This window comes from Manis javanica, chromosome 7, assembly GCF_040802235.1.
Source record: "Manis javanica isolate MJ-LG chromosome 7, MJ_LKY, whole genome shotgun sequence".
Classification (NCBI taxonomy): Eukaryota; Metazoa; Chordata; class Mammalia; order Pholidota; family Manidae; genus Manis; species Manis javanica.
In genome coordinates, this window is record NC_133162.1 from 10,578,205 (window position 1) to 10,598,112 (window position 19,908).

Below are 19,908 nucleotides of genomic sequence, written 5' to 3' on the forward strand. Positions count from 1 at the left end.
CCTTGGCTGTTAACACCCCACTGGCTTACACCCATTACTGAAGCAAGAGGCTCACCCTGGGAGATCCAGAGGTAAGGATTTCTGGGGAAAGTAGCACAGACACAAGCCAGAGGTTTTGCTGTTCTGCTTTGCTAGTTCTCACTGTTTTCACTATTTATGCTTTACATTTAAAACCATAAACAGTATTTAACAGTTATCAATTTATAAATATTATATATAAATAAATAAGTGAAATTATAAATAAAACATTTTCATTTGTTTTGTATTTATGTTTTCTATTTTTCTAACTGCTTCTACTGTTTTAGTACCTGCAGTTATTTCTTATCCCCCTGCATTCATTTCTGCAAAACCCCATTTCTGCCATTTTGCTGAGGAGCATCTGTCATCGGATCTGGGACACAGCAAAGAGAAATATAGTCAAGTTAACTCTGGGTTTACAGAAGGCTGAAACCAGATCCTGTAATTACCAGCTCACAAAAATAATATTCTTTACATTTCTGAGCTCAGAGAAGCAGATTGGACAAAATGCAGCTTTTTAAATTACTGGAAGTTGGTATGAAATGGTTTGGTTTCAAATCATAGACTTCAGAGCTCAGAGAACTTTCCAGGCTTTTAGTTTCTTGCAAAATGTTTCATGTTCAAATCATGTTAGCCACTGTCCAGGGACTTGAACGCTGACTTACGTTGCTGCAGTTATAACTAAAAATTATAAGTTACTGGCAGAAATGCAAGACAGCGTTGCCTGTCGCATCCCAGTTTCCGAACTGAGCCCTTCAGAATCTCAGCACAGCTCTCCGTGCAGCTACCACCATGGAATCACATTCTAAGATTAAATCCGTTTGTCATAAGGCACAAAAACTCTTGACATTCCCAAGAGACACATCCTGAGCTCTTCTGAAATGCCTACACTGATATTTTTTTTACTGCCACTCAGATCGTATAGTTTTTTCATTGAACAGAGTTGTTGCAAAGATTCAATGGAATATTGTATTAAGTTTCTATGATGCAATCAGTCCAGATGTGCCACCTTCTAAACTGAATTCTGCAAGCCACTCTTTCAGACTAAGTCAACACCTATTGCTTCAGGAAGATTAAGAACGGCTCTGTATCATGGAGGCTTAAGGTACTTCATGGGTGGTCAGCTTGGAGGTGCGTCAGCACATTACCACATGTGTCCCAGGGTTGATGCTCCTCTACACGTGGGTCCCTGGAGGGGATTCCAATCCTCCACTGCTCTCGGCCAGAGAATCAGGGAGGTCTTGGGCCCCTCAAGTGAACAAAGAGCCCCAAATGAACACTCTGGAGGACCCAGGGTCATCCACAGAGAATACAGACGATCTGAGAGACAAACAAAAGGCAGAGATGTAAACCTGAAGATGGAAGCACACTCTCATCACAAGGAGCGAATCACACGCCCAGCTCCCACCTGTCCCTAGACAATCTTGTTGAATATATCCTGACAGCTCTCAGTTTATCCCAGAGCTGCAGAGCATAAAGATGCACCAGTCCATAGCCCCATCTGAGCTCGCCTACAGGTGCAGGAGACAGTTTCTGGCATGGGACACTCACCACCGCGAGCACCTCTTGTAATCCAGCCCACAGGAGCTCGCTCCATTCCAAGAAGAGCGACAGACTTCACAGCACCGCCCCCTCCCTGGGCAACCCTCAACCACATGGAGACAGAGTCTGAGGACAAATGCCGCAGCCTCCCTGCCCTCTGCTGGTATGACCCTTCAGAGGTGCTCCAGAGGGTCTGCATGGGACTGAGGCCCTGATGCCCATAGAGGTACCCACCACAAGCACACTCTAAGGCCTCATCTCCCTCCCCACTGCCTGCCTCCCTTGTGCTTCCTGATATGAACTCCCAAATAAAGAACCTGCACTCAAATGCATGTCTCAGGATCTGCTTTAGGGAGGACACAAATTAGGGCAGGTCATTGTTTCCACTGTACAGATAAGTAAGTGAAGACATGAAGAAATAGATTATTGCTCAAGTTGAGTTGTTTTCTTTGCATTTTCCACAAAGACTTAGGGAACAATGGACTGCCTGGGGGTCATTTCTCAGGCAACTCGGAGCTCTGGAGGGAAGTACAGGACAGCCTTAGCCACAGAGCAGGGAGGGGAGTCCCTGGTCCTTTGCTCCAGGTGCAGACAGGCCACACCCCAACACCCATGGAGTCTATACTCTCAGGAACTTAATCCATACCCACGAGGCAAAGGCACAAACTGTTGCAGTTCACCTGTTCAGCTGGACAGCAAAAACTCCAGACTGCAGAGAGGCAGCTAGACTCTGAGGAGTCCCCCTTCTGAGCAGACAGCTGTGGCAGCCATGCAGAGCCTCAGCAGGCCCCAGGGTGCCTTCACCTTCCCTCAGAGAAGGCCAGCTCTGAGTGCCAATACACAAGACCTCCTCACATAGGAATTCTTTGTCTGTCTAAGCACATCCAAGTTAATTGTGTAAGAAAACCGTATTCTGAAGCTCTTAGGAATTGCAGTTTAGTCCAAAGTAGAAATTTCCTCCCCAGTTCCAGGTGAAAACCAGTATTGCCAGAGCTCAATCTGTCCCATGAATGTGTTCATTTTAGGCTGGCAAGAGGGTTATAAAATGAGATTTCCCATGAAAATAGGAATTTCCAGTTTCTCTAGAAAATCAAAGACTCTGGCCATCCTGGGCCCACACTCCCACCTGGCAAGCATTTTGGCCAGAACCAAATAGTGTCTGCCTCCTCTGAAAGATCATGTCCCTCTGGTTTGCCTCAGTCCCCACTCCTCCTTATTGTCACCCACAGACCCCTTATCTTCCTGTTGCTATTTGCCTGGCTCCAGTAGGCATTTCAGTTTAAAATCTGTGTTAAATTTTGGTACATATCACATTTAAGTGTGTACACTATTTTATTCATGCCATTTGGAAACAGATGAAATTATACTTTAAAAATTATATCCAAACGAAAAAAATGCACTTGACCCACTTTGGAACTTCAAAAACCCCTGCACTCTATTTTCGGCAGGGCCCTTATCGATACCACAGTTCTATAATTCTAAGATGCAGCCTGCCTCACACACTATTGCTGCCGCGCACACCATGTTTTGCTCCCTTGTACTTTCAGTGAGGGCTGAGCTTCTCTTTAAGGCAGAGATCAGGGTCCTACTTGTCTAGATCATATGACAAAAGAACACACACACACATTGCGACACCTAGTATTTGGGGAGATGGTTAAGTAAAATATAGAAAGAAAAGGCTAAGGAAAGCAATGCTGCAGAAACGTAACGACAAATCTCATGTGCATTCAGTGCCAGTGGAGATTGTTAAGAAAACAAACAGCACTGAAGAAAAAGGTAGAGATGATATGATAGACACAACAGGATTTAAGGCACTGTACCAATCAGGTAAATGAAAATGCAGACAAAACAATATTAAATATTTCCAAGGATACGTAAATTTAAGGACATATATAAATCCATTAGCGTCACTGAAGGGACAGAGGGGAGTCAGGAAGGAGCACAACTAAGCATGCGGGCCTTGCCCACACTGATGGTGACAGTAAAGAGAATAACTCAAAGCTGTGCCCGAGGTGCAGTGGAGGGGAAAACTGGCAATTCGGGAAGTTCCACTTCTGCCACTCCCTTGGAGGAAAAAAAAAAAGATATTTGCCCCTTTCCTGTTTATTTTTAGTTGTAAATGAAAGTGACTGCAAAGAGACTATCAAAAAATAGGTAGTAAAAACCTGAACCACAGGAAATACCCAAATGTTAACTTGAGGGAATAGAACGGAAAAGCCAGCCTGGTGTGAGTTCCTGAACTGCAGATTCAGGCCATAGAGACAGCTCCATCCTGGCCCCCAGGTCATTGCTTAACCATCCGTTTCTGGCCAGACACAGCATGACTGATACCACCACGTACGTTTCTTTTATTCCAAGCTATCACTTTTTTACCTTAAATACTGACTGTGGTCATGGCCCTAAATAATAACATGCATGATATCATGGTTTTGGAATGTGCCAGTTTTATTTTCTTGTTAAACATTGAGATAAACATAAAACTATTAAAATGTTTAAATGCCACTTATATTATATCAAATTGTCTTACCTAACATATTTGTTAGGGTAATGCCAATTACTATAATAAATAAAGTAAAAAACATATAATGATCTGATGTTTATTTCTTGACAGTCCTGGCCAGGTGAACTGGACAGTAGGACCATCTTCCTGCACAAATGGCTGCTGAGGTCACAGTGGGGGTCTTGTCCATAGCAGCCAGCCTGGAAAAGAACACGGGAGAGCATGCTGGGGTTGCCCTGGCCTGAGGGGGGCACCCATCATACCCACTCAGATCCCTTGGCTAGAATTCAGCCCTGCAGTCATACCTACCTTCCAGCCGGGCTGGGGAATGTGTCGATCTAGGAAGAGGAGAGGAGAAACCCTAAGCCGGTCCATTATATATAAATCTATTCCTCACTAGTGTCTGGGCATTTTGAAGACAGAAAGAACAGCTTTTGCATCTCATGATGCCTTGTCAGCAGTTTGGTGAAATAAGTATTCGTTGTATGGTCGAAGGAACAATCCTGGGAGTACGTGTCCTTTCTGGACACCTGCATTCCACTAACCAGCATAGATGTTCCACCCTATCTCCTGCTGTTGCAAGAGCCAGTCTAGTGGGAAACAGGAGGAACCACCAACATCCAGGGAGCTCCAGGTAAGACAGGATTCTATCTAGTGGGAAACCCTAGTCTTTTTTAAGTCAAAGCAAAATTAAGAACCATTGTCACAGATATTCTCCAAAAACACAAAGACAAGGATGCTAGTGACTTACTTCTGGCAAGAAGGGAAAAAGTTAAGGAAAACTTCTAGAAGGCAGGAAAAATGCCCCATTTGGCAACAGGGAAGAGCAGAGACAAAGAGATTTAGAATCTAAAAGGCAGCTTCCAAAATCAACAAACTCCATTTTATGCAATTAAAACTCAGAATGGAAATGGGGGAGAAAAGGAAAAGCAATTTTCTTGTAAATCACTAAGTCCAGGACAATATGAAGTGTTACACAGCAATGTTTCAAATGGTGTCCTGGGAAGAAGTTAGTAAAAATAATTTATGAAATGGAAATTGAGGACAGAAAAAAGGAAACAAATGCCCCGAAGCAGACACTGCCTGCAGTGCTTTGATGAGTCAATAATTATTTACAGTTTAGCAATTGTATGATGATAAATGGCTGATGAGAAATGCCTTTTAAGTGTATCAGTGTTTATAGTAGGAATACATGTTGTCAAATCATTTCCTAGCATAGACAGGAGGCAGGAATAAGTAGTGTATCCATTCAACAAATGGCTAGTGTACATCCTCTGCACCAGGCACATGGGAGACTAGCCATTTTCTACTCCTGCTGCAGCAAATTACCACGATTGTAGTGACTTAGAACAACACAAATATGTTCTTACATCCTCTGTATTCAAAGTCAGACACAGGTCTCCCACAGCAGAGGTCAGATTGTCAGTAGGGTGCGTCTTGTCTGGAGCCTCCAGGGGAGATCTGTTTCCTTGCCTTTCCAGTTTGTGGAGGTCTCCCCCATGCCTCGGCTCACAGCCAGTTCCTCCATCCACAAAGCCAGCAACGGCAAACCAGGTCCTTCTCACGCCGCCCTCCCATCGCTCTGCCTCCCTCTTCGGCTTCCCTTTTCCTCTTTTAAGGGCCCTTCCAGTTACTTTGGGTCCACTGGATAATCCAGGATAGTCCCCCTATTTTAAATTTCAGCTGATTAGCAACCTAATGAAATTAAGGTTAATTAAATTCCCTTTTGCAGTGTTTTACGAACTGAATGTGCCCCCGCCCAAATCCATATGTGGAAATCCTAACCCCCAGTGTGATGGTATTTGGAGGTAGGGCCTTGGAAGGTAATTAGATCATAAGAGTGGAGGGCTGGTGAATGGAATTAGTGCCCTTCTAAGAAGAAAACAGAGAGATTTTCTTCTGCCAGGAGAGAACACAATGAGATGTCGGTAGTCTGCAACCCAGAAGCAGGTGCTAGCAGGACCCAACATGCTGGCACTGGACTTCCAGTCCCCAGAACTGTGAGGGATGTATTTTTGTCACTGAAGTCCCAGCAGATGGTATTTTTGTTATTGCAACCCCAACTCACTAAGACACCATGTAACCTAACATAATCACAGGTACACAGCTAGGACATGGGCATCTTTGTGGGGAAGTTTTACTCTGCTATCCATGGTGATTATGCTGAATGAACCACAAACCCTGCTCTTAGGATCCTTACAATCAAGGACAGGCATACCTCAGAGACATTACAGGTTCGGATCTAGACCACCACAATAGAGTGACTACTGCAAGTCAATGAATGTTTTGTTTTCCCAATGCACACAGAAGTTATGTTTATGGTATACTGTAGTCTATTCAATGTGCAATAGCATTATGTCTAAAATGAGTACCTACTTTAATTAAAAATAATTCATTGCTAAGAAATGTTAACCATCATCTGAGATTTAATAATAGTGAAAAATATTGAACTATTGTGAGAATTACCAAAATGTGGCACAGAGACATGAAGTGCACAGATGCTGCTGGAAAAATGTCACTCACAGACTTGCTCGATGCAGGGTTGCCACAGGCCTTCAATCTGTAAAAAAATACAATATCTGCAAAGCACAATGAAACGAAGCACCATAAAACAAGGTGTGCCTGTAAAGGAAATGTAGCGCACTCCATAATAATAACGGCCACTAACAGTTATTGAGTACCAGCTTCTGTACTGAGTGTATATATTAACTGAAGAGTTGGAAAACTACAGCCCACCACCTGTTTCTGAGAATAGTTATATTGGCACACAGCCACTTGCTTGCTACAATAGCAGTATTGAGTAGTTGTAACAGAAACTATATGACCCACAATCCTAAAATACTCACTAGACCTTTACAGAAAAAAGCCGGCAAAACCTATGGATTAGCCCATGAAATAATCCTGTGATGTCAGTATTCTTATGATGATACTCACTTTACAGATCAAAACCCTGAAGCACAGGGAGGTAAGGTAACTTGCTTCAGATCACACAGCTCATAAGCAATGGAGCCAGGATTGGAATGCCGCTTAATAACACCTCTTCAAAACACCGACAAACCAAAGCTCCGCATACACAAGCCAGTGCAGAGGCTACAGAGGAAGCAGGGTCTGCAGAGTTTGGAGGGCATGAGTGAAGCACTCACACAGCAGGCTCATGTGTGTACTAGGCGCGGCTCCAGGAACTCTGGGAGCACTTTCTCATAGGAATTCTCCATAGGTACCATTACCCCCATCTTAGAGAGGTGGGAACTGAGGCTCACGGTTCTCTAGCTGGTCATGGCAGAGGCAGCCAGCAGGCCCGGTGGCCACACTTCCAGTGCGGGAAATCAAGGAAGGATGCCTGGCTGCTTATGTTTAAGTTGGACTTTGAAGAATGGATGGGATTTTGAGGGTCAGAGCTGAGGCTGGAGAATGGGATATTCCAGGGAAACAGACAGCAGAAAAGAAATCTTGGGAGTGTAAAAAACCACTCCATGTGTTTGGCAAATGGTGAGGAGCTGGTCTGGCTGGTTAGGGTTGAGAACTTAAATAAGGGAGCAGAGGGACATTGGATTGGATCAGTGACGGAGCATAATTATGTCGGATCTTGAATGCCAGGACAGGGAGTGTGATTCTATTCTGAGAAAAAAAATATTCAGGTTGGAGTTTATTTGTCAAAGTCTGGGGAAAGAGATCTACGGTGACAGTAGGAGAACTGGAAAGACTGAAATGGGCACTTTGTAACAGAAGAATCACAGGATGGTGAGCGAAAGAGAAGGGCAAGGAAAATAATGGCCAGACAGGGGTGTTGAGCGAGAGGCTGGTGGAACAGGGTGATGTGTGGATAGAAATAAGGAGATGGGAGAAAAAGCTGGTTGCAGAGAGTAGATGACAGATAAAGAGCTACTTTGGTTTGGGTTTTGTGGTGTGCAGGATCCTAGCATTACCTCCAGGTAGGCTCATGCAGTGGAGAGCTGGGTATGCAGAAACAGAGCTCAGAGACACCCCTGCATTAGAAAGAGAGGTCTGTGTGTGGAGGTGATGGTTGAAACTGGGGAACTGGATGACACATCTGGTAAAACACTCACTCTCTGTGATCTCTGCAAGGCACACACATTCTGTGGATCCTCACTGGCATCATCTTTGGTCAGGAGTGGAGACCAGTGACTCACATGTTGATGGCATTTTACAGGATGGCCAAACTACTTACACAAACCCCCAGGAAGGTCCACATGGACTTGCGACAGTAAAATCCAGGGCTTTTCCTCCTTGCTCCTTTCTCAATATTCCGCCATAACCCTTGACTAGTCCTTCCCCCTGGAAGCAAAGTTCAGTCCTCACTACTGGCTGACGCAATTCCAGAAACGAATATATCCTACATAGGGTTGCGGTGGCTGGCCTTTTTCTACAGCAGGTCTTTCTCTTTTGGTATATTACAAAATGACTGCCCTGTTTAGATAGGATAATTAACCGAAGAGCCTATGACTGGATTATGAACTTTTGCTTAAGTCATTAACAATGTGTTTAGCATGTTTGTATCAATGTGCATTTGAATGTGTCATCTCAACCTGTCCCTGTGAGACTCAGGATGTCAGGGTGGGCATGGGGTCATTCCAGTTTCACAAATGAAAATAAACTGAGGCCACGGGTCTCTTGGAGGCTCCTCAATGTCACCTTGCGTTCCGTTCTGTCCCCTGGGCCAGCAATTTCACAGCAGCACTGAGGCCAGTGAGGCAGACCGAGTGTCTGGGTGCCGACGGAGCGATCAAGTCCAATACTGTGCGTGTGATTATCGCAGGTGCTCTAGACCACGCACTGGTCTTTCAATAAAGGGGTTTTGTTTTTAAAGAATAAGACCATAAAATTCTAAAGGGAAGATATCTGCCTGGCACTGATCAGCTTGCAAGCTATTCTCTGTTGCCTTGAAGTTAACAAGAATAAAAGTTTTACACCAAATGCAAGCTTTTTATTATCTGTATTCCCGGGGGTCCTTTTTTAAGATGCTCTTCATTTATACTAGTAATGAGAACATATGTTCTAAATAATTCCCATGTGGACAACTGATCATAAACAGCTGACCATTATAATAGCATGACAGTGCCTTCAAAACACACTGACTTAGAGAAAAGACTTCAAGGGGAAAAAGAATTTTCAAAGGAAATTCTGCTACATTCAAGAAATCTGAAAGATTTATGAATCCAAGCCTGCCTTCTACATTTAACAGATCACTTGTATGCCTTCAAAGGGAACTCACTTATCTTTACCTCATTTTAGACAAAATTAAGTGAAAGGAGGTATAGAGTAAGACTCAAATGAAATATTTTGATGACCAAAATGGAGATGGGGAAAATTCACAAATTTATCCATTGATAAGCCCAGCAATAATCCATTGAATCAGAATAGAAAAAATAGACTGCAGTGTGAGATCAGCTTTCTAGCAAAGTTGCCCAAAAATTAAGGTGGCCTCCTGGGAGCTGGAAAATTCCCTTTCACTGGAAGTATTGAGCTCATTAAACTTGCTCTAAGGATAATTCAAAATTCAAGGGGAAGCTGAACCAGGTAACCTTGGAGATGTTTGCATCACAGGCTCTTTCTGACTCTAGGAAGAAGGGGATCCTAAATGGATAGCTCTCCAAATTATTTTGATTTATGACTATTTTGTTAGGGAATCTCTGACACTCTAGAAATCTAGGGCTATAATTTTATAAAGGGATGTAGTCATTCATCCAACCACATGCATTGAAAACCTACTATCTTCCAGGCACCTTTTTCTATCATTGATTCACACATTTATTGAAGGTTTACCATATGCAGGCCTTGTACTTGACCCTGGCAACATAGTGTTGCTCATGGGGATGAGACAAATACATGAATAGGATAAATGTAGGTATTGATAAGGAGTATAAATAAGTAACATAGGGTGATGGCAGCAGGACAGCTAGTGCCTGAGGGCTTCTTTAGATTAACAGCAGGCCCCCCTGAGTGGTTACCCTGGGCTGATACCTGAGTGTGAGAAGTGAACATGTAGAGGGCAGAAGCCAGAGGCAGAAAGAGCAAGTTCAAGGCTGTAACGCGGGGAAAGGATGGGAAGGTTTGTAAGAAGGCCAGGGTGGCCCGAGGGTAAGGAAAATAAGGTGAGGTCTGAGCAGGGGTAGGAGCCAGGCCAGGTGGGGCCTGAGGGCTGTAGTAAGGAGTTCAGGCTTTGTTCTGAGTTAGGCAGGCAGCCAGGAGAAAATTCTAAGCAGAGGATCCCACCGGTCCCTTCCCTTGGGATTACATGAAAGAATGTGTACAGAAGCCTTGAATTTGAAAGTAGGTAACGGGAGCATATCTAGAAACAGAGTGAGCAGAGGAGAGCAGAAAGGTCCTGGAAGGGTTGGGAGAAGACGCTTTCCAGGGAGAGTAAGTCTACAGACCTGTGTTTGATCGGTGATCAGAGATGGCTCTGCACAGGGAGAAAATGTACATCAAGGAAGGATGAGCTGATCCTGCTACTCAGCAGGGTCCAGAGTGGGGAGGGGTCTGGAAGGAGGAGCCACCTCTCCTAACCCCTCGTTCTGAAATCTCCAGAAGGCCTTCAGCATGCTTGAGGTCCCTTAATGGGGACAGAAGAGCAGAAGAAATCACTGCAGAAGGAAGGCCAAGGATGCCCCGCTTCACTGCCACTCCTTAGCCACCAAAAACATCTCCCCCAGAACGATGGAGAGCAACTGTGCTAGAAAGCCATTTGCTCTTTATTTACTATCATAAAGGAACGTGTGTCTTCAAACCTAGCAGGAACCATCATGACATCAATACTGTAACTGGTTCGTAAACATAGCTGTGCTTAACCCAAGAAACCCTTGCAGGAGTGCAGCAGCACAAAGGAGACAGGCCACGCATTTGGACAGGCCTCAAACATTGGGCTTGAAAGCTGTTTGACCTTGCGCAAGGGGCTCCAGCTGGCTGAGCTTTGGCTTTCTCTTCTGCATGGTGGGACGGTACCTGCTCTCTCCGAGTTGCCCTGTGGACTGGGGGACACGTGCAAACACTCAGCACAGCGCCGGCAGGGGCAGCTGCTCAGTACAAGTTCTTCCCTTTCTTCTATGCTGGATTATTGGCAGCTGTTCAACGTTAACTTGCTCTTTTCCTCTTTTTACAGATATTTTCAGCCAGGCGAAGGTGAAGAGAGACACCCTGGCACAGCTATGCAAAACAAGATTGAAAAACAACGAACTCTTCTCACCTAGCAGAGTGCCTGGCCCAGCGGGACCGCAGGGAATGCTGGGGGGTCTCTCTTGCTGCTGGTGCTTGAAGGCTAACAAGCAAGTAAGACTTCCAGCCACAGGCAGCTCCTCCCAACCTTGAAAACATCTGAAATTTGATCCTCTAATCAAGAAGCCTACATCTAAGGCCTCAGCAGATCTTTCTTCATGGAAACACGCCATTTTCAATGACACTACTGGTCCCCTGAAAGTTAGCCCTTACTTTCCATTTCCCTCACTTCTTAGAACTCTTGAGAAACCTTCGCAGCCTCTAATCAGGGAGTTTGAGGCAGAATTATGCAATTAGGTCCTGATATCCCCCCATAAGAAGATAGGAACACCAGAGGGGAAACAGAGGCCACAGAGACCTTTTCCCATCACAAAACTGGGCTGCATCTGTTTCTTTCAGAGGAGTCAGAAAGCCACATGCCAAATACCCTTGGCACTGGATAGAAGATTTAATAACTCACTTTGTACTACTAGGCAACGGGGCAAATTGATCTAGAGAAACAAGTCCTGCCAGTACCTTGTTTTCCCAGTGTGGGTCTTGACCAGGTAACAGCCCCAGGCCCCGGCTGTGATGCCCAGTATTATCTGTCAGAATTGAATTAAATCGGAGAAGAAGCTTCTGCAAAATCTCCTTTAAATAAAAGCATCAAGTTAATAACAAACAATGGGGGAAAGAAATTGCTGGCGGAGGTCACAATCCCAAGCCATGTACTTGTACAACAGCAAAATAAACAGAAAGTGTATACATTTTAAAATCCAAGTGAAATAAAGTGTCTTGCATGACAAAACACAAAGGAATTCCTCACAGATGGATCGAGTGAATGACAGGATCTTATTTCTTTGCAAAATAAAGGAAGTGCCTGTTTTATCACATTCAGGTTATTTCTTTGAAAATATTCCTTTACTTCACAGTTCTATGACGCCCATTATAGAGAAGGCTGCAGTAAGGGCACGGTAGAGATGAGGCTACCAGTGTAACCCGGCTCAGTGCTAGGGCCTTACTGACATACCAGTCCTCGGGGATTTTCAGGCTCCCCAGGCTATTCCTGGACCCAGTATGCATACAATTCCCTGAGGCCTGCTTGTTGGGAAAGAGAAACAGTGAGGAAGTAGGTGGATAATAATCTGGGCTCTTTGCTGAGTCTTCTAAAAAACTGAGTTCAGAAACTACAAGGGGAGTGGCGGTTCTACTGCACAACAGCCCTCGGATCACTTGTGGGTAGTGAGAGGTGCTGAGGACACCAGCTACAGGGGATGCTGTTATTTTAGTCTCTCCAGCAGCACTGTGCCCTCCTGCTGGTACTACAGCCCCTCCATTCAGTGAGGAGCCCTCTGCCCCTCCCTGCCCACCTCATCACAGAGGACCAAGTCGGGCATTCGCTTCCTGGGCCTTTGCTGCTGGTGCCGTGAGGAAAGGTCATGTCTTTCGGGATCACTAAGCTAGCAGGGTGTGAGTCTCAGGCTGTGGATGGCTATCTCATTATACTTCTGGTTTTAGTAATAAAAGTTCAAAACCGTGTGCTTCCAAAGATGAAAAATTACTATACTTCATGAAATATCTATGCATTTTATGTTGTCTTCCATTCTGTTTCCAAAATTAATTGCAGTAGAACTATATCTTTCCAAAGTATTGAACTGAATTAACAGTTTTTAATATCTCAATAGAATTTTTTCATAATTTTTCCTCTAGTTTTCTTGTACCATCAAAGTTCATGACCCTTAAACTCTACTAGGATTATATTAAATCCTCTAAATGCTATCAAATCTCAAACAAAAATGACTGCCCTTAATGCTTTTCTACTTCCTATTCATATAATGACACATTCATAAAGCACATGTGGGGACAAAAAATATATATAACTTTTTTTTAATATGAAGAATGTAGTCCTTGCTTCCACTTTAATAGAGCTGATTCACTTTCTGAAGAACATCCTAAGATTATATCCAACTGACCAGGAACATCTTAGTAATTAGTGTCTTATTTGCCCGAATAAAAATGCTAGTGCTTTTGCCCAAGGGTGATGACAGAAGTTATAGAGCAGGCTGGTAAATGAAATCTACAAAGTTATAAATACAAAAATAAAATAATACCGAGTTACTGTGCATGGAGGTTACTTTCCAGTGTTAATTGCAAGAAGTATTTGTGCAAGAAACTAAAGATGTACAAGAAAGAAAAGATGAAGACATCAGCAATTTAAGGGAAATGACAGAATGAATCAGAAATTTCTAAGTGAGTCAATTTCACCTCTCAAAAACACTTTAAAAATTGATAATACTTCAAATGCTCTGAGAGTTCATATAAGCTTCCATTTTTCCTTTCTTATCTGTAAAATGGGGACATCATTCCCTTTCCAACCTACCTTGAAGACATAAGAAAATTTGCAAGATTAAAATACACAGGCTAGAATGATCCAACGTGGCAACGGATCAGAATTGGAGACATCATATGAACTCATGTTTAGCTTAATATAGGTACAATGTTTGCATACAGAAATATTTATAGATGTACAGATTAGTATACACAAAAACATTTCCTTGTTCTGCCAGCTGAGAGGGCCTGGAAGCAATGGCACTCCAGTGTCAGTGAGTACACCGAGCACCAACATCTTGGTTTCTAATACCACTCTCCCAAAAAAGGAACCACTCTCTTTGGATAAATGTCTGACTCTAGGACCAGGGCAGAAAATACACAAGATGAGCCTGGAGAATCTTGAAGTGCCAAAAATAAGGACATGCTAATAAAAGAAAGAAAACCACACTGATGGAGTTGAGCCCAAGGGACACAGGAATCAAGTGAAAGAGTTCCCAATGGCCAGAGCTGGAACAATCTGAGCAAGAAAAGAAATTAAGTATTGGATTATAGTCAAGGAATAAAATAAACACCCATGAGACCATACTGATATAAATAAATAAATGAGAGAGAAAATAAATAAATCCCTGCTCCAGAACTGTGGGCTGCAAATACTGACTTCATTCTGAAGAGTACAGTTCAGAAAAGAGGAAAAAAAGAGTAACTTTATGATGGAAAAACCTAAAACTATTTTAGTCAAATGATCAAAGCCAACATTAACAGTAAGTCATGTTGATAATCTGTATCCTTGATTAGATGTGACGAAAACAGGACTTTACCTCTGTGGTCTTTCCCACAACAGAAACAAATAACCCTGCTCTAATCATGAGAAAAACATCAATCAAATCCCAATCGAGGGACATAAGATAAAATACCTGATGGGTATTCTTCAAAACTGTCAGGTGCACCAAAAATTAGTCTGAGAAACTGCTACAACCAAGAGGAATCTAAAGAGACATGTCATTTCATGTATTGTTGCTTGGAAAATATTAGTTCTTTGAATAACATAGATATTATGAGTGTTGTTACATTTAATCACACAATACCAAAAGAAGTCATGTTCATTAATATCTCCACTGGCCTTATAGAAAAGTCTTTAAGAATTGGGAAGCTGGCAAGCTCATGAGGATAGATATGTTTCCCAAAATTCTAATTTTTGCTTGGAAACTCAAAATTTTTCATTGATAGAAAATATTGAGTTTTTTTTTTTTAAGAAACAAGCTCCTTTGTTTTGTTTTTGAGTAAATATATGCCAAATGCCCAGGTCTACATGGTTTGTCCACCAGTTATTTTTTCCAACTAAAATGGTGTTCCCTGAAAAGTACCAGCTAGCTTAGCTCACACCTCCAACAACCATGAAGCACTTCCTTGTAAATTCATCCTACTTTGTTTTGAAAGCATAAGTACACTCTTCCCATTCTGTCACACAGGATATTAAAAAGATGAGTACTCAGGGCGGAGATCTCATAAAATTTTATTTCAGCTTAAGGACATTCTCAAGGGAAACTGGCTTTTTTTAAACTGTGCGTGCATGACCGTAGGGAGTACAACGACTAGCACCACAGTTTGGAGCCACTGCCTTGGTTCAAGCTCAGGCACCACCACTGCTTTTGCTCCATCAGTGCTTTTCAGACAACCTTCACATTTCACTCGGGGGCATCTGACCATCTAAGGCAGTGGGAACAACGATATATACAATTAGTGCTAACAACAGGAAAAATGGTTTTTATCTTTACGTCTTCAGATAATTCCCCTTGGAAGTTGAGAGGAAGGAGAGGAAATTTTAGGGTGCTCATGCTTCCCCCGGGTGACATCATGTTTGAGCTTTTGTTTCTTGGTTAACATGGAATGTCGGTTATTGTAGTGGCCCTTCTGCTTGCAAAAACCTACAGGTATCTTTATTCATAGACGTTCAGTCCTGTTTCTGTCCTTACTTCAAAGGTCAAATGCTACCTGGAAATCCATAATTTGCTTTCATCTGTAGCATATTTACTCTCTCAGATATTCAGCTATATGTAGGAGATCTTTTAAATGGGCAGTTTCCATTCCAATTTATTATTTATTTATGACTAAATCCTATATTTCAGGTCCAAACCCATTCACAAAAAGAGAGGACAAGGGTCCCTTTCCTTGGGCCGCTGCTCTAGCCAGAATACTGCTCGAAAGTTTCCTGGAACCTATTTTTTTAACTGTCCTATTGATTCATCTTCATTTTGTTTGCAATTTTGAATCTTTGTCCAGTCTCCTCTTCGGGAAAGGTTTCTGCGATGGCCTTAATGGAACATGCAGCCCATTTTTCTTACCCTCTCAAGGCCATTATTAAATTATGCACCACTGGGTTATTTAAATTCTCTCTTTGTGTTTCCCAGCCCATGCTTTCCACTGTTTTCCCCATCTAAGGGGCATAAAAATCAAATGAGCTAGTTGGTACAGATTTGATAGTCCAGAACAATAAATATCTGACAAAAATCTCAAATTCTGCAGTAAATTTCTATCTGTTTCACTGAGGTTTAAATTTTTTTTTTTAATTATAGCCCTTTACTCACCTCTAGACCATGGCAAACTCAGCTTCTATACATCAATATTTTGGTTGAGCAATTTTATAGTATGATAAGATGTGACTGTTCTTTACTTGAGAAAACCCAGAAAAAAAGGTGACTCATTTAGGAGGTCAGAGGAAGGAACAAAAGGAAGAGAAATATTGTCAAGTGGGTGATGAAGATAACACAGGGGCGTGCAAGGAGGGCGGGTCCACAAGGTTGAAGAGGTGTGAACTAAAGCTTTTTTAACAAAGATAACCTTGGAGTCAGCATTTTGTTTTGTGGGGTCCTGGGCTTATCAGTCTTAAAGAAGCAGCTCATTGAACTGTGGGATATTATTATTATTTCCTAATTTTGATAGAGTCTTTCTTAAATGTATTAATTTTGACATGTCAAAAGTTTCCCCAAATGGCCATTGTTATTCTAAACCAAAAATACATTTGCCATTGGCCAAGGTAAGTACAAATATTAAGATTACAGAGCAACCAGATCAAGGAAGCAGGTTCTCCATGAGGAGAGTGAGACTTAGACATAGACTAATAAATACAAGGCCTAGAGGAGCCCCTGCAGTAGATGACCAGGCAGTGACTGACTCTGGAATATGAATGAAGTGAAACAACCTCCAACTGACTTGACAGTCTTTATAGAAATTTTGAAGGAGATCCAAGACAAACTTTAACTACTCACTATTGCATGGGTTGGCCATCAATCAAGCAGACCTCCAACCATTTGTCTTCAAGATTGGTTTGGATTGGATAGTAAACTTTTGGGGCTGACATCTGCAGTCATCTCTGTGGAGCTCTTATTCACAGATTCAACAGATACAAGATAATCCAGGAAGTAATAAAACACATTAGACATTACTGTACCCATTAGACATGTGCTGTACAAATAATTGCAAAAGCAAAGAAATCAGCAGAAGAATAAATAGTATTCAACAAAATAGTTGAATTTTGCAACCATAAACCAAAACTTCCAATGATTTCACACATATACTGACTTTTTACAACAAATTCTGTGCCTAGAACCCCAGAAGTCCAATTTTCTTAAATCAATTTTCCTAAATAAATCCTAAGATACAGATCATAGAATATCAAAATAAATTCTGTAGCCAAAGTTCACTGAAAAAAGAGATTGTTTAGTTATGAATCATAGGATAACAAAGTAAGTTCAGTAACAAGAACAATGAAACCTGTTAAAGCCAAAATCATTGTAGAGACAGACTTACCTGGCAGCAGATGCAAAGGACAAATAAAATCTGGGCACAACTAGCCCAATAAATATGTCATAGACTCAAGAAACCCATGGAATGCTGCCAAGTGAGCATCTTCAAAATTATTTTGGTGGAGTCTGTCAAAGACATCAAAGGATGAGACCCCTCATTTAAAATCTGAATCTAAAATAAGTAAGGGAGAGTTATGCTGATCACGTGAGACTTCACTGAGCAAAGCTAAGTGCTGACTGTCTACAGAGTCTGGGGGAAGATGCACAGAGTGGGAAGACATTGGCCTTAAAAATGTGTTTTGTGCCTCTTGCAGATGCTGGAGTGGATTGACATCAGTCTAAAAAGTGTACTCACTGGGGTGAGTCCACTGCCAAGTGACTAACTTCCACAGAGTAAGGCTGTCATTGATTGGTTGGCTTTCAGAAATATGCTCCCTGAAGCAAGTTGTCATTGATTGATTTGAGGCCAGTTCTGGTATTTAATGGTTACCATGGCTATAAAACTGTCAATCTGTTCTTAAGAGTGTAGGGACTTTTCATTCACAGTCTCCGCTACAACCTCCTGATTAGATTCACAAAGAATTAAAGGGAAATGACATTACTAACTCCAAATAGATTATACCCATCTCTTCCTGTCTCTGTCACTGGCGGCTATGTCCAAAGGAAATGAAATAAATCTGGCTGGTTTGCTTTCCGTGGAATCATGCTGTTTGCTTTATGACTTCCTTTGATTTCCAGGTGGTTGCAGATTGATTAATAACTTCTTTCTGCTTTTTACCATGGTCCCAGGAACAACTGATGAAGAAATAGATAGTTTTTGTTTTCCTGATTCTTCCTCTCACTTTCCTTTTTTCAAAAGACACATCTTTCACTTCTGTAGTCCTCTTGGACCTCTGCTGATCTTGGCTTCTTCTAAGTGCTGGTTAGTGCCTTTGCACTTGGGGACCAAATCAATGAACATACAAGTCAGCCAGTTCTGCTGCTGGGAATATGTCCAACGTTTCAAAACAGGGACATGCTGGGTGGGGAACAGGACATATCCAGGCAAAATAACTAAAAATGCACAACTACATGTTTTCAATGTCAAGGGAGTTGTAGAAACATTAAGTAAGAAAAGAGATGCGAGGTGAGACAACGACACTGCCCCAGGAGATTAGGTAAGTGTCAGAGAGAGGATTTGATCTGGTTCTAAAAAAATCTACTAGTATTTCAATAGGCAGAGAAGCAGCAGCATTAACACTGACAGCAGAGTATTCCAAGAAGTTAAGGTGGGTATTTGACTAAATGAATTTAAATTTATTTATATTTAGAAATAATATGAAGAGGTTATGTTTCTGGTAACTATGTAGAAAGTTGCAAGAGCCCATTCCCTTTGTCTAACAACCAAACAAGAGGGATAAGCTATCAATGCAGAGTGAACCGAACTTCAGTTCTAGATAATGACCAGCCTTTCTGAGGAGAAAAGAAACCCAAGGCTGTTCTCCTCCCTATCTAAGCAGCAAGAGGAAAAAGACTCCTCCAAGGCTGGGAATCAAGAGGAACCAGCCGAACCCTGAATGAACGTCTAATGGGCATGTGTGACTGGAGTGACGGATTAGAATTCCAGAAGCCCTGGCCCCAGAGCAGGTCTGCCTACCTGCACATGCTTCTGCACCGAGTGCTCAGGGGGGCATACTAAGAGCCGGGGACAGAACAGAACTGAGGGATGTTTCCCCCGAGGCACATAGGGCCTCCCTCTGCAAGACAGCCAACCGCTGAAAGGTGGGAAGAAGAGCAGGGAAATTGAGAAAAAGAATCCAAGACACAAAGGCTTTCAGCTGAGAATAGCTGGAGGGCAGGGAAGCTGAGCTATAGCAACCTCCCTAAAGCATAACAGGAAGCAGACACAACTCCCCAACTGCAAAATGCCTAGGGTAGCACTGGAGAACAAAGTGAGGTCTCTAGAATCTCAAAAAGCTAGGAGTAGAGGGTAAAACAGAGAGAATGCTCCTAGCATTAGGGAAGCAGGCTGTTCAGCTGGAATAAACAAAGAGACCTCTGGATCTCAGCAGCGGTCAGACCTTAAGTCCCACAGACGAGAATGTCTCAATCCTATTCACAAAACATTTGAAGCATGTGATGAACTGAAAAGAAGCTAAAAAATCTCAGACTTAGCTCATGTACAGGTAAGACTGACTCAATCATCCCAGTCTAGCAGCCCAAAGTAAGAAACTACATGCCCTCCTCGGGAGGTAAATTTTGTTTACTTAAGTCCCTTCTGCTCTTTTAATACAAAATACCTGGCATTCATCAAAAAACTACAATACACACAAAGAAGCAAGAAAATGTAATCCATGAACAAGAGAAGAAATAGTCAATAGACATAGAAAGAGAGATGGCCTGGAAGTTGAAACTGTCAGACATAAACTCTAAAATAACTCTGGTACAAATGCCAAAGGATCCAGGTACAACATACAAACATTCCAAAGCTTCTCACTATCTCTTGCTAGTAGTTTTTCTTTC

The 19,908-nt window shown here is 42.4% G+C and overlaps 1 long non-coding RNA gene across 1 annotated transcript in view; it reads right to left on the reverse strand.

Moving 5' to 3' along the window:
- LOC140850547 (uncharacterized) overlaps positions 1 to 17,160 on the reverse strand; it is a 37,875-nt gene extending 20,715 nt beyond the window's left edge. Inside the window, exon 1 of the long non-coding RNA XR_012133480.1 lies at positions 16,870 to 17,160. This is a non-coding gene — a long non-coding RNA (uncharacterized lncRNA). The remainder of the gene's footprint in view (positions 1 to 16,869) is intronic.
- Between the last annotated feature and the right edge of the window lie 2,748 nt (positions 17,161 to 19,908).